General features: G+C 40.6%; 1 long non-coding RNA gene across 1 annotated transcript; it reads right to left on the bottom strand.

The window, feature by feature from the left end:
• Window positions 1-8177: 8177 nt before the first annotated feature.
• Window positions 8178-10981, bottom strand: LOC129329074 (uncharacterized). Its single transcript, XR_008596915.1, has 2 exons — window positions 10880-10981; window positions 8178-9019 (listed from the first exon to the last, which is right to left on the bottom strand). It is a non-coding gene; the product is annotated as an uncharacterized LOC129329074 (long non-coding RNA).

Genomic DNA, 10981 nt, shown 5'->3' with positions numbered 1-10981 from the left:
GTGGAAGTTTTCACATTGGTTTCTATCTGATGCTTTTAACTGGAGATGACAGATGTTGAAGCTGGGACTTTCTGCATGTGAAGCAGATGCTTTTCCACTGAGCTGCAGCCCCTTCACTATGCCTAAAGCATTGTTGTCTGATGAAGATTCGCATGAGGCACATGCCTGCTGTCTTTGAAATCCCCCATGAAGAAGATTCCAGCTTCTGTGATTCCTGAAATTATTTCAAAAGGAGTCCAGTAGCACCTTTAAGACTAACCAATTTTATTGTAGCATAAGCTTTCGAGAATCACAGTTCTCTTCGTCAGATGCATGGAGGGCAGAAAGAAACTGGTCAAATATAGAGGAGGAGAGAGGAGGGGAGGTCCTCTCTCCTCCTCTATATTTGACCAGTTTCTTTCTGCCCTCCATGCATCTGATGAAGAGAACTGTGATTCTCGAAAGCTTATGCTACAATAAAATTGATTAGTCTTAAAGGTGCTACTGGACTCTTTTTGATTTTGCTACTACAGACTAACATGGCTAACTCCTCTGGATCTATGAAATTATTTTGTAACTTGAGGTAAAATGAATCCCCCCACTTTTTCAGAACTCTCCTCTGTTAATTTAATCACCAAAAACTTTCGGTGAACTTGACTTGATATGTGAATACTTCTATTTAAGCAATAAGTACTTTGCTTGATATTCCCATCTGACATGTAAAATGTTTGCAGTACTTGACAGTCCCTGACAGCAATCAATTTTTCATTGATTTTGACACATAAGAGCCATTATTTTACTGTATCTGATATGTAATTTGCAAGAGAATTTAGTAACTCATGTTAATTCTATTCATCCAACCTGTCAAAAATGATGAATTTCACATCAAAATCAGCATTTAGGCATTCAAACTTTTACAACATTTCAACACAGTTCTAAAACCAGGGTCTCCCCCTGCACCCCCTCCCCCCATAGTTTAAAGCCATTACTCTGTTCTATCAGTCCATCCATCTATACTATATAAGATCAGGCTGGGCAGGAAGTATCCAGTACCTCAGCAAGACCCACAATCCCTTGCAGACTCATGCACCAGAAACACATTTTCCAAGTCAGTTATAGCCTGCACAGTCTTTTTTGACAAGGTATCTTTTCATATCTCTTTTATTTCACCTGCCTGACACAGAAATGAAGGAAATCAAGACACACTATAATCCTTAGTTGGAAGTTTAGGAGTTGGAAACCTCTTTCTATGCAGCTCTCTAACCCACTTCCAACATATACCCACTCTTAGGTCACCTTTACAGAGTTTTTCAAGTAAATTGTCCAGTTAGCTATACCTAAAGGCTGGAAATTGCTGTCTTCTGCTCTCCTGGGAAGGCAAGCAGCTCCTCTCTGAAGCTCACAGCTTTCGTGTTCTGAGGACTTCTTCTGGCTTTATAAATCCTTGGGGACCAGGTAAACCAGAGCAGTTGCAGTTACTGAAATAGCTCTGTCTCCACCCTCAGTGGAAGCACCTCCCCAGACACCATAGTGAATTATATCTCAGGAATGACAAAGAATGCTGAGTCACAAAAGAGCCACAGGGCAAAAGTCAGTAGGGGCAGGGCTTTTTTTCAGCTGGAACGTGGTGGAACGGAGTTCAGGAACCTCTTGAAAATGGTCACATGGCTGATGGCCCCGCCCCCTGATCTTCAGTCAGAGGGGAGTTTAGAGTTTAGATTGCCAGCGGCACGGAGGGCAATCTAAACTCCCCTCTGTCTGGAGATCAGGGGGCGGGGCCACCAGCCATGTGACCATTTTCTCTGAGGGCAACCCACTGAGTTCCACCTCTTTCCCCAGAAAAAAAGCCCTGAGTAGGGATTAGATACTTATTAAAATACAAATGGCAAACAATACTTTATTAATTACTCTTATAACTCACCTCTTTTCTATCATGGAACTGAAGATTATGTATATGGGATGGGATTCCAAGTCAGTCTCCTGTACCAGCACTGACCGGATCCCACCCTCCTTAGCTTTCCTAATGTTACTGTGGCCTGTGCCCTCAGAATGCATAGCAGAAACCTAAGGCTGCAATCCTAACAATACTTTCCTGGGAGTAAGCCACATGGGAATAAAATGGGACTTACCTCTACTAAACCAGTTTAGGACTGCTCCCTAAAGCTGTTTTCTAATTTCAGAGATCAAACACAGAAAAATAAACTAGGGCTTCTGGGAGGCATGCTAATAACATTCCTATTTGGTATTCTTAACATTTATGTGTATGTTGTCATCAAAATACTTGACATTTTACAGAGAGCAAACACAATACAAATTTACAAATCAGTTAAGAGTTGGCACCAGGTTTTTGACCAAAGTAAATTTGGAATTTCAAGGGAAAGATTTTGGGCAGTATTGCTGAATATTGAAATATCTGGTTCTACACATCTCATATTTGTATGAAATTTGGAATCACTGTTGTTTTGGATGAGTCTGGTCAGGTCTGATTCAGATATAGGCATGCACTTAAGAAGGCCTGAGCTTTCCTATTTCAAATCATTTAACTCATGGCAAGAGGTACAGCCAAATAACTTCTTAGCTTTGTTACTGGGTATTGTGGAGTGTCTGCTTCCATTTTAAGCGTTTATTATGACAAAGTAATTATTTAGCATGCTTAATATCAACAAAAAATCATACCATCCATTAAAACTACATAGATCATTAAAGGAGAGCAATTATATGAGTCCAAAACTATAGCTTACCCAATAGTTGCTTCAAAGATAATTTATTATCTTATGATTTTGTACATGAAACAAGGTAATCCATATTTGAAACATCTTCTTGAAACATATAACAATAATTAGTTCATTCTTGCTACTTTGTGTGTTAACAAAGTCTATGCAGAATTAGTGATTACAAGTTTCTCATATAGCTAAATATCTTTTTACCCTCCACCAATGTAACTATCTTTGAATAACATTGCCATCTTTTGTGACGTTAGACATTCTTTCCATTCACAGATACTCTCTGCATCTTGATATATTATATATTCTGAAATGAGTTAGATGGTTCTTCTATATACATAACAATACAACTTTGTAGCGCTGTTGTTTTATGCCCCTCTCCAAGGTTGTTCTCTTCTAGGCCTTTAAACTCCTTTTGTAACCTGTCTAGTTATGGGGCTGGACTAGCCCTGTTTCTGTGTGCATGGGTGTCTTGATTGAATAACTTTCTTGGTCATATCCAGAAATTGTTCCCCTATAGTTTTAGCCATATCCATGATACTATATTTGGAAATATAGTATCTGATCAGGACAAAATAGAGGAAAGATATAAACAATGCACCAAAGAACTATACAAAAGAGATGGAAGGATCACAGATACTTTTGATGAAGAATCTTTTGATGAAGAACCAGAAATCCTAGAAAGTGAAGTAAAAGCTGCACTCAAAGCAATTGGGAGAAAGAAAGCACCTGGAGTAGATGGAATACCAATAGAGCTATTTCAAGCTACAGCAATGGAGTCCATCAGAATCTTAGCAATCTTGTTTTCCATATTTGTCAACAAATATGGAAAACAAAACAATGGCCCACAAACTGGAAATGCTCAGTCTGCATTCCAATCCCAAAAAAAGGGGATGCCAGTTATCAGACAATCGCATTAATTTCCCATGCAAGCAAAGTGATGCTCAAAATTATACAGCAAAGACTCTTATGTGAAATGCCAGATGTTCAAACTGGATTCTGAAAAGGAAGAGGCACCAGAGATCACATTACAAATTTACGATGGCTAATGGAACATACCAGGGAATTTCTGAAGAAAATCAGCCTGTGTTTTATAGATTACAGCAAAGCTTTTGACTGTGTGGATCATGAAAAGCTATGTAGAGTCTTAAAAGAAATGGAGGTGCCACAACATCTGATTGTTCTGATGCACAACCTGTACTCTGGACAAGAGGCTACTGTCAGGTCAGAATATGGGTGAACAGAATGGTTTCTAATTGGTAAGGGTGTCAGACAAGGATGCAAATTATCTCCCTACCTGTTCAACCTCTATGTAGAGTATATCATAAGGAAAGCTGGATTAGATCTAGAAGAAGGTGGAGTGAAAATTGGTGGGAGGAATATTAGCAATTTGAGATATGTAGATGACACCACATTATTAACAGAAAATAGTGGAACAGCAACTTATGAAGGTTAAAGGAGAAAGCACCAAACAAGGATTACAGCTGAACATCAAGAAGACAAAATGACTACTGAGGAATTAACAATTTTAAAGTTCACAATGAGGAAACTGAAGTTGTTCAAGATTTTCTATTCCTTGGCTCAATCATTAACCAACAGGGAGACTGCAATGAAAAAATCAGAAGAAGCTTGAGACTTGAAAGCGCAGCTGTGAGAGAGCTAGAGAAGTTCCTTAAAGATAAAGATGTCTCTCTGGGAACCAAGATCAAGATAATCCAAACTATGATATTCCCAATTACTATGTATGGATGTGAAAGTTGGACAGTAAAGAAAGCTGACAGGAAGAAAATTGATTCATTTGAAATGTGGTGTTGGAGGAGAGATTTGCGGATACCATGGATGGCCAAAAAGACAAATTAGATCAAATCTAGTACTAGATCAAATCACACCAGAATTCTCCCTAGAAGCTAAAATGACAGTGGTCACATCATGAGAAGACAAGATTCTCTGGAAAAGTCAATAATGCTAGGAAAAGTGGAAGGCAGTAGGAAAAGAGGAAGACCTAAAACGAGGTGGCTTGACTCAATAAAAGAAGCCACGTCCTCTAGTTTGCAGGATTTGAGCAAGTCTGTTAAAGACAGTACATTTTGGAGGTCTTTCATTCATAGGGTCGCAATAGGTCGCACTCGCAGGCAACTTGACAGCACATAACACACACACACATATTTGGTAAGATTGACCGCCTTCATCCTGCAAATCTACATGAGGTTGGCCAGCCATGAGGACAATACAGGGCTCTTCAAACCTAGGCAAACCTCCAAGTATACAAAAATAAAACTTTTCAAATTCACCCTCAAAAGGTGAGGACATCCCTCCTGCAGACAGATTGAGGTATGGTTGGGGAGTGCTCTGGTTTTGAGTTTATAAGGGCAGCTTCTTGTGATGGTTTTCTGAGGCCTTCCTTTGGGGTATTGCTTAACTTTCTCTACCTGTGCATCTGTGTGTGTCTTGCTTGCCATTTCCAGGTCTGGCTGGCAGCATCTGGCGTGTGCCAGGTTGTTTCTGCAGCTGCTTTCTCATTCGACGTTGGGTGGTTCTGTTGTGTTACCACATTGGCCCTGGGTTCTACAGTGCTTCTGTGAGTGACACTGGTTCTCTTGGGCTTGCAACAGTGTTCTTGGCTTCAGTCGGTTCTGCTAGGGTTCTCTGTTTTGATGTTGGTTCCATTGGGCTTTGTTGGTTTTGTTTGCATTGGGACTGAGAGTCTTTTGGACAGAGGTTGCTCTTGTGTGTTTTGTTGCCCTGGAAAGCATTGGTTCCCCCCCCCATAGGAAACAACGGAGAGCAGCTGGGGCAGCTTGTTCAGGGGCCTATAGAATTGGAACCCTTGGTCCAATCTTCTTGAAACTTGGGGGAGGGGTCTGTAGTGGACAGGAATGACTAGATGTCTGCAATTTTGGTGCAGTTTGCTTAAAAAACAGTCCTTCCAGTCCCCTGGAAAGAATTTCCCAGAGGAAATAATAGAGCTGAATATATTTGGATTCCAGAATAAATCCCAAATCTGGATACTATACCAGTGGTTTTTTTAAATCCAGATATTAGGAATATAAATGGTATTTAAATCCATACATCCAAATAATGCCTTTTATTTTTAGAACACACCTCTAATGTAATGTACACCTCTAATGTTTATGGAAATTTTCTTGATATTGACTGTACTAATCTCACACTGTGTAATCTTCCTTGAGTCTCCATGAGAACTATAAATGACATAAATAAAAAAAATAAAAATCAATAAATTACACTAGTGCCTTGGCTCCCATGCTGGTTCCACTTTTCCACATTCAATTCAAGTTATAGTTCATGGTTCCTAAAGAGGGGTACCAAAGAGTGGTGCCTCCCTTCCCAAACTTCATTAGGACCATGATTATCAAATCAGGTTGCCAACCTCCAGATGTTGCCTGGAGTTCTGCCAGAATGAAAGAGATCCGTTCCCCTGGAGGAAATGGCAGCATTAGAGGGTGGATTCTATGACATCACATCCCTGCTGAGCTTCCTCCACTCCACAAACTTTGCCTTCTACAGGTTCCACCCCACATCAGGAATTCCCCAGCTCAGAGTTGGCAGCCCTATTTTTGGAAAGGGAGAACCTTAACTCTGGATTGCCTTTGGTGTAAAGATGGATTGGGTTACCATGGAGATATGGATGCTGGAACATGGGTATCTCTAATTGTATACTTACTCATTCTAGAATGGATGGAGGACTGGAGTGGGGGGGCCCTGGGATGAAGCAGTCCTGGAGGTAGGGAAGGGCCACTCTGCATAATAAGTTGTAATTGTATTTGCCTAAAAATGCAAATGGCATAGGAATGTACCCCAGACTATTGACACAATCATTAAATAATCTCCCATTTAGACCTTTCCTATAAAAAAAATCTGTTACAAGTTAAAAGGCATGCAGTTTGAAAGCTGTATGTTAAAGAAATAATACATTTTTGCATGTATAATTTATTACCAAAACAGCTTTCAAAGCTCAGCTATTATTTTAGATCTTGTGATAATTCCAGGCTCAAAGTAGGTCAAAGTAGGTATAACTTAGGATCTCATAAAAGTTTTTTAAAAATCAAACATCAGAGAGGAAACTCTGAATCACACTGGGGCTATGGTGCAAGGGTCTTTAACCATTTCTCAGTGCAATTTTCCCGATATAAATTGACCTTCATCACTGCTGTTTGTCCCATAGGCACAAACTTACCAGTATGTTTTCCTCTGTGGGTCAAATAGCAGGGGATTTGAATCAGGAAAATGGGGTGGAAAGTGTTATCCCTTCCACCAGCAACATGACCTCAGTTGGAGTAGCCCCACTCCACTCTTTAGCTGTTTTGATTTAAATAAAGATTGTAAATGATATGATTTTAATCACAGTTCTCGTGTAGAAAACTGGTCCCTCGAGTCTTGGATTTTGGAATCACTTTTCCTCCAGTGCTCTAAGATCTTTCGAGATTCTGTGGCAAGACCCTCCATTCTTGCTTGGGTTCTGAGTCAGTGACATTAATATCCAACATTCAGAACGAATGGATGCATCTACCCAGAAGCCTTTTACTGAGCTTCTTTGAGAGTTTTGCAAGCCAGCCCCTTAGGAAACATTTGTTGTTTGTGTTGTCCATGACAAGTTCAATGCTGCCTGGGGATGGATTTCAACAGATACTTTTCATTTTCAGGAAGACGCTGAAATGCAAAACAAAGGCTTTGGATCAGCACACATAAATGTAGCTGAAGCCACTTCTATAACACCCCCAAAGAAGGCACTGGGTGTTTTGGTTTTTTAAAAAATTTAATTCGTCCTCTCCCAATGCATAGATTTAAAAGTGCAGCCCAGTATTAATGGGAGGCAAGGGGATCATCAGTGCTAAGACTCCTTCCTTCACTTCCAAGTGAAGCTGGACTTCAAACAATCAGGGCTTTTTTTCAGCTGGAATGCGGTGGAACGGAGTTCCAGAACCTCTTGAAAATGGTCACATGGCTGGTGGTCCCGCCCCCTGATCTCCAGACAGAGGGGAGTTTAGATTGCCTTTTGTCTCTAAATAGCATTTCTTCCTACCATGTGGACTTCTTCCTTCTTGCAGTTGTTTAAACAGCATCTGAAAACATACTTCTTCTCCCAAACCTCTGACTTCTAAATTCTACGTCTCTTTCCCCTTTCCTTCTCCATACCCTTCCCTGTCCTTTGTCATTTTATTATTTTAGGAATCTGCAAACCCCACAGGAATTTGGTGAAATAGAAAACAGGGAGGCTATAGGCTAGCCACCATTTATGCTGTTTAAAAACCCACTGGCCAAGTCGTTTATCTCATAAAGACACTCAATTAAGTAGGAAATTTATATTTTAATACATGAAACTTTTTGTTTTTTTCAAACTTAATTTTAAAATTCTATCAATGGACAAGTTTCATATGCTTGACTGCTTGCAAATAGGACATTTACAGACCATTATTTAAATAGCTGAAAAGTTTACAATACAGCATAGGAAACAAATTTCAAATTCAAATATTTTATTGGAAACCTCTTTTACAATATGTCACAACCACCTGCTACCACTTATTAAATCAGCTGAAATTGTATCCAGATTAACTTTGGCTATGACAGAAAGACTAAATAAATACATACATTGATAGATGTGCATGCAAATTAGATTAACTGAAAGACAATAAAAACCGTAAGTCAGAATACATTACTATACTGGTAGATGGGCTGGTTGATTAGAAGGTGGATGGACATTTGTTCAGCATCTTCATAAAATATTAAATTGCTTCATCAACAGATAACACATATGGTGGACCTTAGTTCTTTTTTCAAGAACCATCAAGATAATATGGTTGGAATGTGTAGAGAAAGGCAAGGTGTGGTCCTACAGCAGCAAAAAGGAGTCTCTGAAGGAAACAACTGGAAGAAAATTAATTTTCATTGGAACGGTCCTTAGGAGGTTTTCCTGAATCATCCCACTCAGGCAGGGGTGGCCAAGGTACTACAGGAAGTAGAGGAGAAGGTCCATATGGCTCATCTGGCAAGGGTGGCTTAGGAGGACTGGATGGTCTTGGAAATGGTTGCGGGCTGTTGGGTCCTAATGGTGGTTGAGGAAATCCTGGGGGTCTAGGTTCTGGAGATACAGGAGGTCCTTCTGGCCAAGGCTTCCCAGGCACTAGAGGTCCCAGTGGTTGAGGATCTGTAGGTTTGGGAGGTCCCACTGGCCAAGGTTGCTCTGGAACTGGAACCAAAGGATTGTTGGGGTTTGGCACAGGGGGGACCCCCGGTGGGCCAGTAGGACCAGATCCTGAATGACTGCTAGACATGTTGATACCACACAGAAGGATCCAGACCTAAAGAGAGAAAGAGTTACCTTGACAGTGCTGCAAATCATCTACCAGATATAGTAATACTTTAAGTGTTGTATCAGATATGATCAAACAAATATTTGTTGTAGCACATGTTCAGTCTTGCCAAGTAATTATTGCTACATATTGGAAGCTGTCAAACGCTGATTCTTCCTGCAAGCCTGCTGTCAAATACTGGAAAATATTGCAAAATATGGCTAATGAACATAAAGAGTTGCTAAATATCCATAAATATTTATATTTGGGAGAATAATTTGGCATCATTTCCCACCAAAATGAAATAGTTACAGCACTCCAATATCACATGTTGTTTAGTTAAAAAGTGCACTTTAGCAGAAGATACAGCTGGCCAGCTATAAACGTAGCAAAATACGCCCTTGAGCAGTGATTTCCAATATCTGGTATTATGGCACCCACCATGGAAGGAGCCTAGTTGAGTGGCCCTTGTGATGCTTCAAGGCAGGGCCATTCAGCTCTACAATACCAACAGTGGGCATCAGCTCACTCATTGGCTCCTCTCACAAACTGGCAACAGGGCAGGAGAAGACAACTGGCGAGCTGACACTGATAATTATCACCACTGAAGGATCCTGATGGACCCTGAGACATTGGCCGAGTTGCTGGAGTTTGGTTCCTGCTTGCTCCTCACTACTAGTGGCCCTCAAGGATAGCAGCTCATCAGGAAAATTCCCTATACATTCAGTGACGAGTCTGCCCCAGTATGCTTCTTCCCCAAAATATTTGTTCACCAATCAAAGAGTCAATTCTGACTTTCTTCCTCTTCTTTGGTGTAGGGAGTGCTTCAGAAAATCCCAGGAGGCATGATCTGCATGCAGAAACAAGTCAGCCTTTCCGGAATTTGCACCCATCTTATACTTTACATAGCAATCCCCTGTCACCTCTGTCAGCTTGCAGGGCTGGGTGGATAGCCTGCCTGGGGAGTCATTGCCAATCAACACAGACAATACAATACTGGACTTGATGGATGAGGAATCTCTGACTCAGTACAAGGCAACTTCATAAGTTCCACCCTGTTGGCTTGGTATGAAAGTACAAACTTCACAGAGCAGGTAATAAAGGAGTCTTCATAGGAACCTTCCCACCCTGACTGCATCTCTGTAATTAGGATTGTCACTTATTTTTCGGCCCTTTCCCCCTCCTGTGAACTGAACAGCTGCATGATTGGCAAAACCTTTGCAGCAGGGAAGCTCAACGATGCTGAATTTCACATTTTTGGCTATCCTATTGCAATTAAAAGTATAGGAATCCTGTCAAGAAAATGAAAGGGAGAAAATTTATTTTTAATTCAGCCATCCCAGTCTCCAATAATCCCTCTTCTTTTGTTCTTCTTATGCTTTGACCCATTACACTCCACTATTAGGGCTTCATTTCAGTCAAAACTTCAGTGCCTGAGCTCAGCCTTGGAATATGTGAAGTGATAACACAATTACTCTCACTATGTGTCAAGTGCTTTTCCTTCAGTTCAAGTGCCCCAAAGTGGCCATTATAATCTGAGATTAGTTAGAAAGCATTCAGTAGGTGTGACTTCCAGGGACACTGAGCCCAATAATGCTTAATTTCCAACATTCAGGTGCTCATGTGTCTATCAGGAACGCTTGCTCTGTAATCCCAGATTAGTGCAGTCAGTTATGGTTACTCTGCAAATACATTCAGATTAATCTAGATTAAATTCTGGATTCAGCATCTTTTTTTAAAAAAAACAAATCTTGATCACTTTCCTTTTCTTGATCTTTCAGTCCCTCAACTCACCCTCCCCTGTTCCAACACATGTCTTGCTCTAGGTCACCTTTACATAACTCAAGTAAATTGTACAATTGGTTATACCTAGTGGCTGGAAATTGCTGTCTTCTGCTTCCTTGGGAAGGCAGTCGGCTCCTCCTCTCTGAAACTCACAGCTTTGGTTGTCTGAGGACTTCTTCTGGCTTT

The sequence above is a fragment of the Eublepharis macularius genome, chromosome 4, assembly GCF_028583425.1.
Source record: "Eublepharis macularius isolate TG4126 chromosome 4, MPM_Emac_v1.0, whole genome shotgun sequence".
In the NCBI taxonomy this organism is placed as follows: Eukaryota; Metazoa; Chordata; class Lepidosauria; order Squamata; family Eublepharidae; genus Eublepharis; species Eublepharis macularius.
The sequence above is the reverse complement of the archived record's forward strand: the minus strand, read 5'-3'. Positions and strand labels throughout refer to the sequence as shown.